The sequence below is a fragment of the Amblyomma maculatum genome, chromosome 11 (genome assembly GCF_055883805.1).
Source record: "Amblyomma maculatum isolate TAMU_Amacu chromosome 11, ASM5588380v1, whole genome shotgun sequence".
NCBI lineage: Eukaryota > Metazoa > Arthropoda > Arachnida > Ixodida > Ixodidae > Amblyomma > Amblyomma maculatum.
The window spans coordinates 118,807,227-118,821,196 of record NC_139354.1 but is presented as its reverse complement, the minus strand read 5'-3'; the positions used below and the strand labels follow the sequence as shown (position 1 = coordinate 118,821,196).

Here is a 13,970-nt window from a genome sequence, read left to right as displayed (position 1 = left end):
ATTGCGTGCTCTCTCCATTCGATCCTTAAATAAAAACCACGCCTGGTTGGTTTGTGGGACGTTAAATTTAACGTTCCAAAGCGACTCAGGCTTTAAGATGCCGTAGTGAAGGACTCCGGAAAATTCGACCACCTGTGGATCTTTAACGTACACTGACACCGCACAGCACACAGGCGCCTAGCTTTTCGCCCCGTCGAAAAACGGCCGCCGAGGCCAGGATTCGAACCCGCACCCTTGGGAACAGTAGTCGAGCGCCGCGACCACTGCGCCACCCCGCAGGCTAAAAACCACCCCTGCTTTCACACCGCGACGCGTCTGCGTTCAGGTTTTGCTACTAGATGGCGCCACAGTGTTTGCAATTTCGTGAATAAAGCGATAATGGTGTCCACTAGAATTTTAGGCGTGCGTCACTGGGCCGTAACAGCCTTCAACACGAAACTGAAAAGACGTTATTCTAAGCAAAAACAATGTCTAATTACTGTCTGGCGAGTGAAATGTACGTTTGTTTTAAGCACGCCTTTTTTGTCAACTACCAGTCGTCATCGCTGTCGCTGCTGATGGTTTTCAGCATCAGACTTTATGAAAAGGGGCGTCAGCACTCATCGAAATATTTTCTGCAGCATTTCTACCAAAACCGATGGAATCGAAAACTTTAAACTTGAATCTTTTCACTACGGCGATAAAAATTTGAGACCTAAATTCGAGTGTTCTGTACCTTTATTGGCTTTCATTAGGAAAGTTAGACGGTAAATGACAAATTAGCACACTAAAATAATTAGGACATTAAAAAATACGTGAAAAGGGGTTCAAGTTCTTAGAATTAATAAACAATATTTGCTAATGCTAAGTAGCGGCGCATAAAAAAAAAATATAAAACCGCTTTAAAACTGAGAAAAAAATGTCGGTGTGTGCGATATGCTATCCCATCATACAATTCACGGCGTAGCATAAGTGTCCCTTAGGTTTATTAGTGGTGCTGGTCAAGCCAAATGTTTGGGACATTGTGCACAGCTGCATGTATTCGCAGTAATTATTTCATCCACTGATACTTGACGCGCTCTATAGGTTTGACGACAATAACGCCACAGGCACGCTCCCATGCTTGACATAACCACCTAGAATATTAAAGAAGCTGGTCTCCGGCGCCCGACGACAATGCTATCGTGTCTCCGGCAAAGCTAGATGGGGCCGGAAGAAAGCATGGCTCTTCTGAAGAATGGAAAATACGGAACGAGAGCCGACGTGCGATTGCTCGAGAACGGATGCAGAAAATTTAGTCCTATCATTTGTGCTCGACGGAAGCGCACTAGGTGCGGCCTGCTCTGTCGCCCGAAACCGATGCTAGGCGCCTACTTGCCGTAACCACCGCTGCGGTGCCACAGCTCGGGGAGAACAGCGAGCGGAGAACTGCGCCTAGATGTCCTTTGATTGAGGTGTCGGCGTGGTAGAAGCCTGTTATTTTGAGGATATAAGATCTCCGTTTCACAAAATTTGCCAACACGAATTCGTATATACTGTCACCTCTAATGTGAGCATGTGAGCCCTTAGCGCCGCTCGACAAGGATATATACTGGAGTGTGCACCGAAAAGCTTAATGTGACGGTGGTTTAAAGCCACTTGATTGGAGTGCTCGCATTACCGTGATGCTGCATTCGGGTCAAGTTGCTTGTCACGTGAGAATGTCACCCGACTATGAACAATTCGAAGCTGTTCAGAGGTCACGCTAGCCTAATGCAGATAACACTTTAAATCACCATGTCGCGAATTCCCTGCGTTTCATTTTTATACTGTTTACTCATTGCTTCATACAGTTCGTATAAACAAAACTGATGTCAACCTATTGTACGCTGCCCAGTGCTATCTAATAAAAATATTAGTTGTGGTTTAACTCGGTTAACCCTAGTTAAATTGCGATAGCAACGACGGAAGCTTCTTATGCCTGCAACATTATTCCCCTTACACGCCCTATCAGTGTAAGGTACTACATTTTTGGGGTCACCTAAGCTGATCCTTTATGAGTATGAGGCGAGTGTGCAAGTTACCAGCCTTCTCCTCCTCCTCCTCCTCCTCATCGGCTGTTCAAGGTCAACCGTGGCGTCCGCCTGGGATACGCGATGGCGCGAAACCTGGCGCAGTATTACTATCGGAATAAAAGGTGGCCTCACTGTGAGCAGCCTCTATGAATGTGCGACTAATAGCCAAACTTTATATTTTCATTCTCTCACAAATGTTACGGTGGAAATAGGAAGACGTTTGCGAGGTAAAATCTCGATGATAACCTGGGATCTTCGATTTAGTTGGAGACCTTACACTATGTACGCGAGAACGCCATCCGTCACTGCTGCCTGTATTGTCAACGACCTCTCAATGTAAGCGCGCTTCGTAGTGCCGGTCTGCCTCAATGTGCGCCGAAAGATTTTTTTTCCTATTTGCAGCCTGTGAACCCGTATAATGTTGCTGGTTTGTAGTTTTAAAGAGATGAACTCGCATCGAGTGTTCAAGTTGGGAAGTTAACTGTTATCTGCGATCATAGGATGTAATATTCAGCACATTTCCATTGAACATCAACGATGGGAACTGTCATATGTTAGAAAACTAGATTTAGTATTCTGTGAAAGACCCAGCACGATTGTGAAGTGGTAAGACGCCCGACTTCTCTGCCGGGGCACCCGGGTTCATCCCCTACCGCAAGCGGCTGCTTTTAGATGGAGGCGAAACGAAATGCCATCCGCGTGCTACACCACGTATTATGGCCTGCTGGCGTCAGTATACGGAGAAAATGATTATGTGCCCCCACTGTACGACTCAAACTCGCGGCGGCATATCTCATCTACTCTGGGATTGCCCTGCTTTTTCTACGGGACGCTCCAAGATCAAACCCTACCGCCTGAACTACCGTTCCCTTCTAGAAGCTGATGCTAACACACAGATGATATTTGCCAAGTATGGCTCGCTTAGTGGCCTGGTTAGAGCAATGTGATTCCAGTGACGACCTAAACAATGAAGATTGTATCTACTGCCTTTTATCCCTATCCATGGCCATGAGCCTTCCCATTCAATAAAGGACATTCAATCAATCAATCACCAGGTGGTCAAAGTACTTTGGAGCCCTCCCCTACGGCACCCCTCTCTCTACGCTTTCACTCCCACTTTCCTCCCTTCTCTTACGGCGCGGGTCAGGTGTCCACAAAACGTGTGATAGATTCCACGCCTTTCATTTCCTGTGAACCATATTATTATTACTTTCATTATTATTAATAATATTATTATTCAACGCAGTCTAGTTACTTCCTTTAGTGGAATAGTGGGTAGATTGTGGCCTTGGTTTCTACGCACTCCTAATGCTCTGAAGTCTTGGCTAAGAGTTTAGGGCTGTCGGCACTTAACCGCAGTAGTGCTTCGATCCTGCCTGCGGAGGCCACCTTGCGAGGGAGGTGGAATATCAAGGAACTGCCTTCTGTGCGGTCCCAGCGCAGGTTGGACAGCCTTTGTTATTAATAATTTACCCAAGCGCCCGAGAACTGCTTCCACAACAGCCTGAGTTCCTTTGGGATGCGCACACTAATAAATAGAGCAAAGAAAATTATTCGTAAAGCGGGCGTAGAAAATCTACTAAACTCCGGGAGCCTTTTTCAGAGAAAACGCATCGCCATTACCTTTCGACATTAACGGTGCGTCCTTAGGTACAGAAATGCCTGGACCTCCCACGTTGTTCCGCCTGCGGGTAGAGATAACCGGCTTGACCTTCACCTTCTGTCATCTCACCATCTTCAGAGCAGGCACTTCAGTGCCTGAGCAAGATGAGATAGACGTAGATGATGCACTGGTAGTCTCGGGTTCAGAGTCATCCACCTGTTCCGAATATGCCATTGTTGATGAGGCAGATGACTTTTCTAAATGGCTCACCGACAACGCTAAGAGCTGGAGCCTGCTCCGGTTCCTCACGGAAAACCATTTACATGAGTTTATATAATATGTCTTATGGCAAGTTTTCGTACAAAAAAAAAAAAAAAACTGCTCGGTGAGATGTATTCGAAATACTGTAACTCGCTGAGCGTATTGAACTCAACCTGTCTGAGTTATTAGACACTGCTGCTTTCGACAGCAGTGGAGGAACAATATCGAGGTGTCCCTTAACTAACTGCAAGCAATAGCCCGCCGCGTTAATGGGGTTAGCATGGGCCGCCTAATGGCTTCTGCGCCGAGCGATGGTTCCAAACATATCTTCTTCTTCTTTAGCCCATGCAAAAATAGAGGGATCGGCAATGGTTAAGTGAGAATAGCGGCAAGTACTACATGCACTGATTTATTTTAATAAATTGTTTGTAGACTAAGCCAAAAAAGCGATATGGCTTTGCTCAGCTAGACCAGGATATAAGTAGCAAAATAATGTGTGCCCGAATCTGTGCTGCCTACTCCTCTCCAATCTAATCTAGTTTCATCCCATCCAGTCTAACCCAATAAAGTCTAATCTAATCCTATCCAAGCTGATCCAGTCTAATCAAATCCACTCAAATTAAGTACAGTTCATTCCATTGAAATGCAATCCAAGAAATCCTGTCCAATTCAATAAGTACGTGCCCAATAAAAGCTTGTCCTATCGAGTCCAGTGCAGTCCAATTTAATCTAGTCTAATACAATCTATGCAATTCTGAGTACAGGGTCGCCCGAAATGCGCCGCTGACTAGCCTATCATCGTCACTACTATAATCCTCACGCTAGAGAAGAATTAAGATGTGCAACTCACAATGTCTAGCTATGTTGTTGTTGCATAAAGGATAGTAGATCTTCTGGTTGCTCCTTGATTGCCAGATGGCGCCCAAAACGCGCGGCGTCCGCCAGCTAGGCGGTTTATAGGCAACGGCTCTGTGCATCCCGCCACGCGAAACTCGTTAAAATACAAACCTACGAATGTAGACCATATATTCTAACAAAACAAAAGCATAGTGTCTGAAGTTAGTTATGTTTATAAATTGCGAATACAACATCAAGAAATCTGCCTATAGATGTGATGATAGCTATGTGGGTATTCACAAAGTTTAGGAATCGAAGTTCCACTGCCACTTTGACCGAAGGAGAGAAGAGACCAACGAAAAGCATCATCACCTTTAATGTACTATGCAACACCAATGTACGGTGGAGCCAAATAAATGCAGCTTAATTAAATGCATAATTTCCGAACGGCGGCGCTGGTATTGTCCAAGAGCAGGGCAAGAGATTAAATTGGGTGCAGCTCCAGATGTCGTCTGATAAAACTCAACCAGATGTCTCCTTCAGCCTCTCCTGCGGTCGACTGCTCTGGGAATCCATCTCATGATGAACACCTGTTTTCAGCGATGTGAATATTGTCCTAGTAGTAAATAAGGCATCTTTGGAAACATAGAAAATCAAAACTTATATACTGTTAGCCTCGCTCCGCACGTCCAGGTATCATGTGTCATAGCCCCGTCAGAGCGATCTCAGCAGCAGTTTACCTGTCGTAACTTTGCAGGACGAGCAATCATTTTCTTTTGCAGCGAAGTTTCTAGGTTTATAGTCCCACTGCCATGGATTTATTTTTTTTTTTTGTGCGTGTGGCATTATAAGCCACCACGCCATCGTAAATACAAAAATTCAGTTCAGTTCACTGGCTTAATATACTCGACGCGCATTGTAACTGTAAACTGGGGTGAGTTCCGCCACCACTCTCAATTAGGCTCCAACCATCATTCACGATCTGGACAAATGGGCTAAGTGGAAAACCAGAACGTAGAAACCAGAAAACCTAACCTCCACAATCCCAGACTCCCTTGATACTGAAATCACAAACAGCCGCATCCTTCACATACGCGAGGTACACGGCAGTCTGCAAAAAAGATGGTAGTGAACAAACTTAACAGCCTACACAACATTCCCGTCGCAACACTGGATAAAATGATTGAAGCCCATGCAGGACAGTTGGCATGTCTGCAATGGAAATGCATAAGCGGAATCTCGGCTTGGAAAACACGTGGACATTTTTCCGCTGTCTGTTGGATCCAGATCACTACTACTCAGTTCTACAGAGTACTATTTAGAGAGAACAACCAACGGAAAATGTTACCCGACTCCTTCATAAATCTCCCTACAAGATGACGCCCTTCTCCAAGCCTTAAAAATAGTGCCTAACTACCACTATTCGGACACCAATCCGGGACTCCCGCGCCCACCAGAGCCCCAAATTGGACGCAGACAACTTGCTATGGGAAATACTGTCAGCCATATACAACTTCAGAACGACATTAACCCCGGGGTTCAGACAAAATCATTAACAAGATGCTCCGAAACCTGGATGAGCTTTTGTACATGCCAGACCTCTTCAACGATGTCAGACAAAATAGAGGGCTTCTAGCGAAATGGACATGTGGCGACACACACTGCGATTATTTTCTAGCAGCCTCCGCCTTTGTATCATCCGGCAGGGCATAACATGTCCGCACGCTGGCCTGCATCACCGATAAAACACTGCGCCATCCCAGGCATGCGCCAGCGAAGCTGGCTACAAGAAAGCGGTTGGCCGGCTGGGAAGAGCGGCTTTTTTCCTTCTGCTAGTGACACAAGTATGGCGTTGGTACGCTCGACTGCTGCCACTGCTAATAGAATAAAAAGATATTACGTTTTTATGTTGGAATTGTCCTCCAGCAGAAACGACATCATACATCTGGTGACCCGGACAACGGACTATAACTTATCGCCATGGACGAGCAAGACCAAAAGCTTCAGGAACGATACGGCCAACTCAAAGCTCCCTTGGAGTGCCATCCTGCCGGCTCCACCTAGGACGACAGAACCCCGGAACACGGCGTTCCGTGTGCTATCCCGTTCGATGTCTGGCGTGTAGCCGTCAAGCGTCTGCCGTTTTGGCCGTATTCATCCGAAATATCGTTCGTCCAAATCGAGGCCCACTTCTCCCTCGCACACATCACGCAAGAGCGGACCCGCTGCGATTATCTCGTCGTCCACCTCGATGCCAACTAAGCCAACGAGGCACGGAATATCCTTGGCAACCCATCAACGGCCAAGAATAACGAAAGCCTGAAAACCTAACTCATCCGCCGCCAGCCACTATCGGAAGACCAGAGAGTGCGTGAACTAGAGTACGCAGAATTTGCCGTGCGCAAGCCTTTTCATCTCCTCCACCCCATATATGCTCTCTCGGGCAACATAGAAGTCCAGGGCCCGCTTGCACAAAACAATCTTAAGACTGTCTTAGCTAAGTCCAGACTTAACTGGAGTCTAAAGAATAGGCCACTAGCATGGCCGCTTAAGACTGGAGTTAAGATTGGGCTTCAGTCCTGACTTGAATAAGTCGCTTGTATGATTACGACTCTAGTGCTGTCTTGGTTAAGACACAAGGACGCCAGGTGTCTAAGTAGAGAAATTAGGGAAATACAGGGATGCGCTGGCACTGTCCCTGCTGTAAGATGTACACATTCCGTCAATTTTGCGTTGTGTAAAATTCGTGCCATTGCTTTCTGCGGCTTAAGATTCTGTTACGAGGAAAAAATGCCCCAGGTGGTTGCTGAGGCCGTTCTGGGAAGCCACTCTGGTGAACATGAACCCGAAGCGTTCGACGTTCGGAACACGAGCCGTCTTAAATAAGCTTGGTCTTTCTAAAGACACCATTTAAGTCTGGACTTAGCTCGGACTTTATCGTGCAAGCCGGCCCAGGAGTCATACTGCCAGCACTCTGGCTTCAACGACTTACACCTAACATCGAGGCAATTGTGTAGGCTCAGCTCAAGGTACTTCTCGACCAATTTGCCAGGATCGCTGATCGCGTCATCGAGGTCTGTTTGCCACAGTTGTCGCCCAGCGCCCAGGCTGTCGCCACCTTGGTGAGCACCACAGGCCTTGCGCGCCGTATCGACAATATCAATCGAGAGTTTAGCTACTTCAACGACTCCTGGATCAACACTTGTCAACGCGCCACACGCAAAGTCGAGACTGTAACAGCACCTCGTCGCAGCAGCCTGGTGACGAGGGCCGTTGCTACTACCATCGACACATCGTGGACAGAGCACAGCGATGTCGACCACCCTGCTCCGCTGGACATAAGGGAAATGCCAACGGCTGCTCGTAGACACGACTGCGAACTGACAACTTGGAGGCCGTCGCATCTTCGTCCCCAATCAAAATACAAAGCAGCAGTTCCTTGTCGACAGCGGTTCCGACACCTGCTGCTACCCACGAGCTAATCTTCAAGATACCCGTCCTCCTTCATCTTTCGAGCACCGCGCTGCAAACAGGTCAATAATCAACGTACGGCTCGCTCCACCTAAACGTCCAGCTTAAAAACCTATGCCTTCATTGGAATTTTGTCGTCCCCGACGTCATCGAGCAAATCTACTGCTCAGATTTTTTGTGCACTACAACCCGCTACCGGTCTGCCTTCACGACCGTTTAACCAAAGCGACAACAGGATATTCTTCGCCAGGAGAGCGAACTACCCACCAGCCAAGCATCAAGGTACGTGGTGCTGAAAACAATTCACCGTAGCACGCCATCAACACCGAATGTCCTGGTTTGATGCGCCCTAGCGGATTGTAGCACAACACTGTGCAATACACCCGGACAATCCCAGGCACCACAGTTTTTTGCGTACCCGTCCCCTTGCCCCGGACCATGTCAGTTCCAAGCGGTGCCCATGCGCCTCACCACATCACCCTTACCCGAAGAACACCGAAGGCTGGAGCCCCTGTGGGGACTACCGTGCCCTACACGCCTGCACAATTCCGGGCAGGTATCCCGTCCACCACATACCACACACCACATTCTCCGGGCCACACTTGAAGGCCTGCACGCAGATACCCGTCAACACCGACGACGTCCCGAAAACTGCAATGATTTCCCATTTCAGCTTGTTCAAGGTTCCCTTCATGAGTTTTGGCCCGAGGAACACTGGATAAACCTTTCAACGCTTCATCGACAAAATCGTCGGCGGCCTCGACTTCTGCTTCGTCTATCTTGACGACTTATTGGCATTTTCTGTCATGCCGACGAACGCCACACGCACCTTCGTCTGCTTTTCGAGCACCTCGATGACCACAGTGTAGTCGCCAATGTCCAAAAGAGTATGCTCGGCGCTTCAGTCATCGAATTCCACAGCCATGTAGTTTCATCAGAGGGAACTCGACTTTTGCCTTAAAGCATCTCACACCTGCAAAATTACTTTGAATCCATCAGCGCTACAGACCTCGCTGTTCGGTCGAGAGGCTGAACTTTACGGGCGTTTCTTGCCGGATTCAGCCGACTATCAGGCTCCCCTTGACCAATGACTTGTCATCTCTATGAGGAAACCTACCCGCCACGGGGACACCGGCTTTAACGAAACCTTTCTAAGAATGCAAAACTGCTCTCTGCACCGCCACACCTCTCTCCCATCCCGTGTTAGACGCTCCCTAAGGGCTCTTTATGGAGGGCTTTAACTTCGTCGGCGGCGCAGCGCTTATGCAACGCATAGACAGCACTTGACATCCCTATTCGTCACCGGCAAGCTCTCAGCTCATAAAACGAACCTTTGTTGCCAGACCCACCGACGGTACTACGGCCCCCGTCCAATCAAGTTCTCCAGCTTATTACAAAGCATATATGAAGCATTACAACACTGGCGCCACATTCTGAAAGCACAGCAGAACACTATCCATGCCGACCATATACTATGACCTAGTGGATGAAAAAACTGCGCAAACGACAATCACCAGAACAAAGATACACAAGTAGAGCGCTGACTCTAACTGAAAGATTATTCAAATAGGGAACTCAATATATGGAAAAAGTGACCACCATATCAAGAAGTGGACAAGCAAACACACGTGTTGCTACATAGGATGCAGGCACGCAATCTCGCTTTCATGCAGAAAAATGGATGGCTTACTAACACACAAGCTAGGTTTTTTTTTCTTGTGTTAGTTCTCCATTAGCTCTCTGACCTAGGCCTTCTCTCAACACTGCGACAAATCTCCCGCTTTTCCAGTAGAACAAGCTCTGGTTCACTGCCTAGTATACCACCGACATCCACCAAGTAAGCTGGAAGGACAACTTTGCCACCGACGCGCTTTCACGTGTGACAGCTACCAGCTCTTTGCAAATAACAGCTTACGCCCTCGCGGAGGATCAGACTATGGCCGTCGAATCGCAAGAACTTCGTAAAAGCGGGTACTCACTCCAGCTGCAACAAGTCCCCATGCCTGGATCGACAGCGACTGCCTACTGCAACATGTCAACCGCATTAAGCAGGTGTTACTTGCCCTTTTCCTATCGCCGTGGCCTCTCCAACGAGCTCCATAATCTCAGCCACACCGGCATACGCGCCTGTACACACCTCGTGGCCCGCCGCTATACCTGGTCCTCCATGCAGCAGGATTGCTGTACCTGGGCGCACTCCTGCATTCAATGCCAGCACGCTAAAGTCAGCATGCACGTCAATTCCCCAATCGGAGTGGGATAATCCAGCGTTTCCACCGAGAGCTCAAAGCAGCCATCATGTGCCACCCAACCTCGACCTGGCTCGAAGTTATTCCAGCTGTCGCCCTTAGTGTCAGCGCTACCTTCAACCCGGACATTCAGGCTACACCCACGGAGCGCGCGTACGGGCAACCTCTTTGTCGCCCAGGCGAATTTCTCACCCAGGCGAAGCGCCATGGCGCTTGCATGGCGCTTCTTCCTGTCACCTACTTATGTGTGTAGTCTGTGTTTTGCGCCTTTAAACTATTTATTATCTACTCACAGCCACTGAATATTCCCACTTTCTGTAGTAAAGTGTTTAAGCTAAATTTTGTGATGCGTTTTGATCTCATACATAAATTAGTGATGTCAATGAGCTTGTATTTATGTTCAATTTACAGCTATACTTCAACAGCGAGAAGCTGCGACATTGTGTTACACGTAGTCTCGCTACTGTGGGCTTACTTACAAAGCCTGGTTGCCAATTTGGAAGGTGTTCCCACTCTTACAGAAATGACAGAAAATAATTCACTTCTTAGCTCATGCAGAGTTAGGACGCACTGCTTCAGCTGGAAAGCATGATCATCAAGCGTGGCCCGGAGAATGTGGCGTGTGGTATGTGGTAGACGGGGTACCTGTCCGGAATTGTGCGGGCGTTCAGGGCACGGTAGTCCCCAGTGGGGCTCCAGCCTTCGGTGTTCTTCGGGTCAAGGTGAAGTGGTGAGGCGCATGGGCCATCGGAGCGGCGGGAGATTCCCTCACGGAGCACCGCTTGGAACTGACACTTTCCCGGGCAAGGTGGCGGGCACGCAAAAAACTTAGGGGTCTGCGATAGTCCGGGTGTTGTGTGCAGTGGTGTGCTGCAACCCGCTAGGGTGCACCAAACCAAGATATTCGGTGAGGATGGCGTGGTACGGTGAATAATTTTCAGCACCACGTACCTTGATGCTTGGCTGGTGGGTAGCTGCTGTTCGCTGTCCTAGCGAAGAATATCCCGTTGTCGCTTTGATGAACAGTCGTGAAGGCAATCCGGTACGGGTTGTAGTGCTAAAAAACTCTGAGCCGAAGATTTGCTCGATGACGTCGGGGACGACAAAATTTCAATGAAGGCATAGGTTTTTGAGCTGGACGTGTAGGTGGAGCGAGCCGTACGTTGATTATTGACCTGTTTGCAGCGCGGTGCTCGAAAGATGTAGGAGGGCGGGTACCTTGAAGATTGGCTCGTGGGTAGCAGCAGGTGCAGCATCATTCGGTCGTTTTGGGGGATGTACCCTAGCACTGCTTTGCCCAATCTTCTGTTTACTATGAGAGCGACCCCATTCTTTCTCTTGGATTCGTGCCCACAATAAAAGACATAATGGTCGCCGGAGTTAAATTATCCCATTCCGGTCCACTTGAGCTCGCTGATACCCAAGATATCAATGTTCAATCTGTCCATTTCTCGCTTGGCAATGCTCCTGTAGGGCAAGAAGGAAGTCAGGCTTCAATGTCCCAAACTGTGAACACGACGCAGCCTTTTCCGAAGTGACTTCCAAGGAAGATAACCGCAGCATAACTGTCACGCTTTGGGACCAAGATAATAACCCACAGGAGCCGAAAAACAGTTCAACCAACGACATTAATGAACGCGGTAATATCAGCCAAGCTGAGGATACTAGTGACGTGAAAACAAGCTTTTTGGTAGCCTCAAAAGACGCTGCAGCGAATGAAAAACCAGGGCAGACAGAATACAGCTGCACCGACGCTGACAGCAGGCGTGATATAGGGGTAAAAATTACCGAGTCAAGCCTTTCTGACTCCAAGAAGGCAAGCCCAAAGGCAGAGCGAAGCTTTGCGGATGTTCCTAGCAATCACAAAGAGCCGAGACAAATGGAAGTCAACCTCGATAGCAACCAGTATCAGAACGAAAGTACAGGAAATGGAGATCTTAGTGGCTCCATAGCGCAAAACAAAAGCGGACAAATGGAGACCACTGCGTTGATGTCTCGTCCAATGGATTTGCTTTCTGTCAGCTCAGACGGATATCAGACCAAAAACCCAACTGTTATCGACGAGAAAGCCATCATGGAAGCTTGTATGAACAGGTCCGTGAAAGAAGTGAAGAATGTTGAGAACTCTGTCATTACGTCCGAAACGGAGGAGGTATTCTACTTCCCAAAGGAGAAGGTAACCAAGAAGCACATATCAGAGACGAGGGTTCTTACAGAAAAACGTTCTTACACAGAAATTGTAATAGAGCCCAATTTGAGCGGTTCCTCATTGATGCCAGCTATTCCCGAGGAAATCGACTTGCCGGCGGTCAAAGCTGCACCGTCTGGAGAAACGCAAGATCGAAGTTTGGGCAGTGGTCCTGCAGCGACTAGTAAAGAAGCGAAAGAAGGTAGTGTTTCCACAGAGGATAAAGAAGTGGAAGGGTTCCGAGCTGTGGCCTCCGTCCGCGAAGCTTACTCTGGAGAAAAAGCGCCAGTGGACATTCAAAGTACGCTTCCACTGCAGGAACAGGTGGCCCCCATATACAGCAAGAGTGACGTTAAATTGAAGAGTTCTATGCAGACTTCAACCGATTTGACTCCTTACGAGGCAGAGAGGCTTCTTTCTGCCCAATTTACCGACATAAAGGAAATAATCACGCCGACGGAGCCTCTCAGTAACCAGACAGTGGTGGAAACTCCTTCAAGCGACTTCGACACGTGCAAGGCTTCCTCTGACGGCACTCGTGAGAAGCCTTCTCCATTTCTTTCTATTAGCCTCAGCGCTACTAAAGATGACGATGCCTTGTCTGGCCCCACGGAGCAGTCATGGATGATATGGCCATCGACGGCCTAGAAACAAAAAGAGATATAGACAGCTCTACAAGACGTCATCGTGACTCCAGCAACATCCCCGCCGGTCAAGAGCTCAAGGAAATCGTCACCGCTACTTCCGATCTAGCTAGCCAATCAAAGGAATTGACAATCCAGGAAAGGTTTGCTCCCAGCGGCACGGAATCGTATAAGCCATAGCGCACATACGAGTCCGAGAAGGGCAGCGTCCAGGTCGATGAGGATACTTTTAAGAGTTATGGTCGAATACCAGCGGCAGAAGTCGTCACAAGTGCAGTGCTGGATGCACAGTCCGCTGAAGGGCTCCTGAACCAGACCGACAGCATGGGTCCTGAGGCCGCTAGCGATCTTCAGGTACTCAACCTCCTCGAAAGTACTCCGAAGGCCGGTGATCATGAAAAAATGCAAATGTTATCTGAGTCTGCATCCCAGCCGCTATCGACTATGCCTGCTTCAACATCTGAAACACAGGCCCAGAAAGAGCGCAGAAACGTTCATGTCAAGGCTGGCCAAGCAGCCTTGATGGACGCTGCGGAAGCTACATCACCGACAACGAAAGTCTCTTCTCTGACTCTTGACACAGGTGGTCATTGGTCAGAAACAACAGGAACAGCTTCTGCTGCACGACAGGCTGATGTGCAAAGCTTGAGTGAAGGGGGGAAAAGGTGGGCAATTGAAGCTCTA

At 48.4% G+C, this 13,970-nt stretch overlaps 1 pseudogene; it reads left to right on the top strand.

Annotated features, from left to right (window-relative positions):
- LOC146174852 (uncharacterized) overlaps positions 1-8,101 on the top strand; it is a 28,573-nt pseudogene extending 20,472 nt beyond the window's left edge.
- The last annotated feature ends 5,869 nt before the right edge of the window (positions 8,102-13,970 follow it).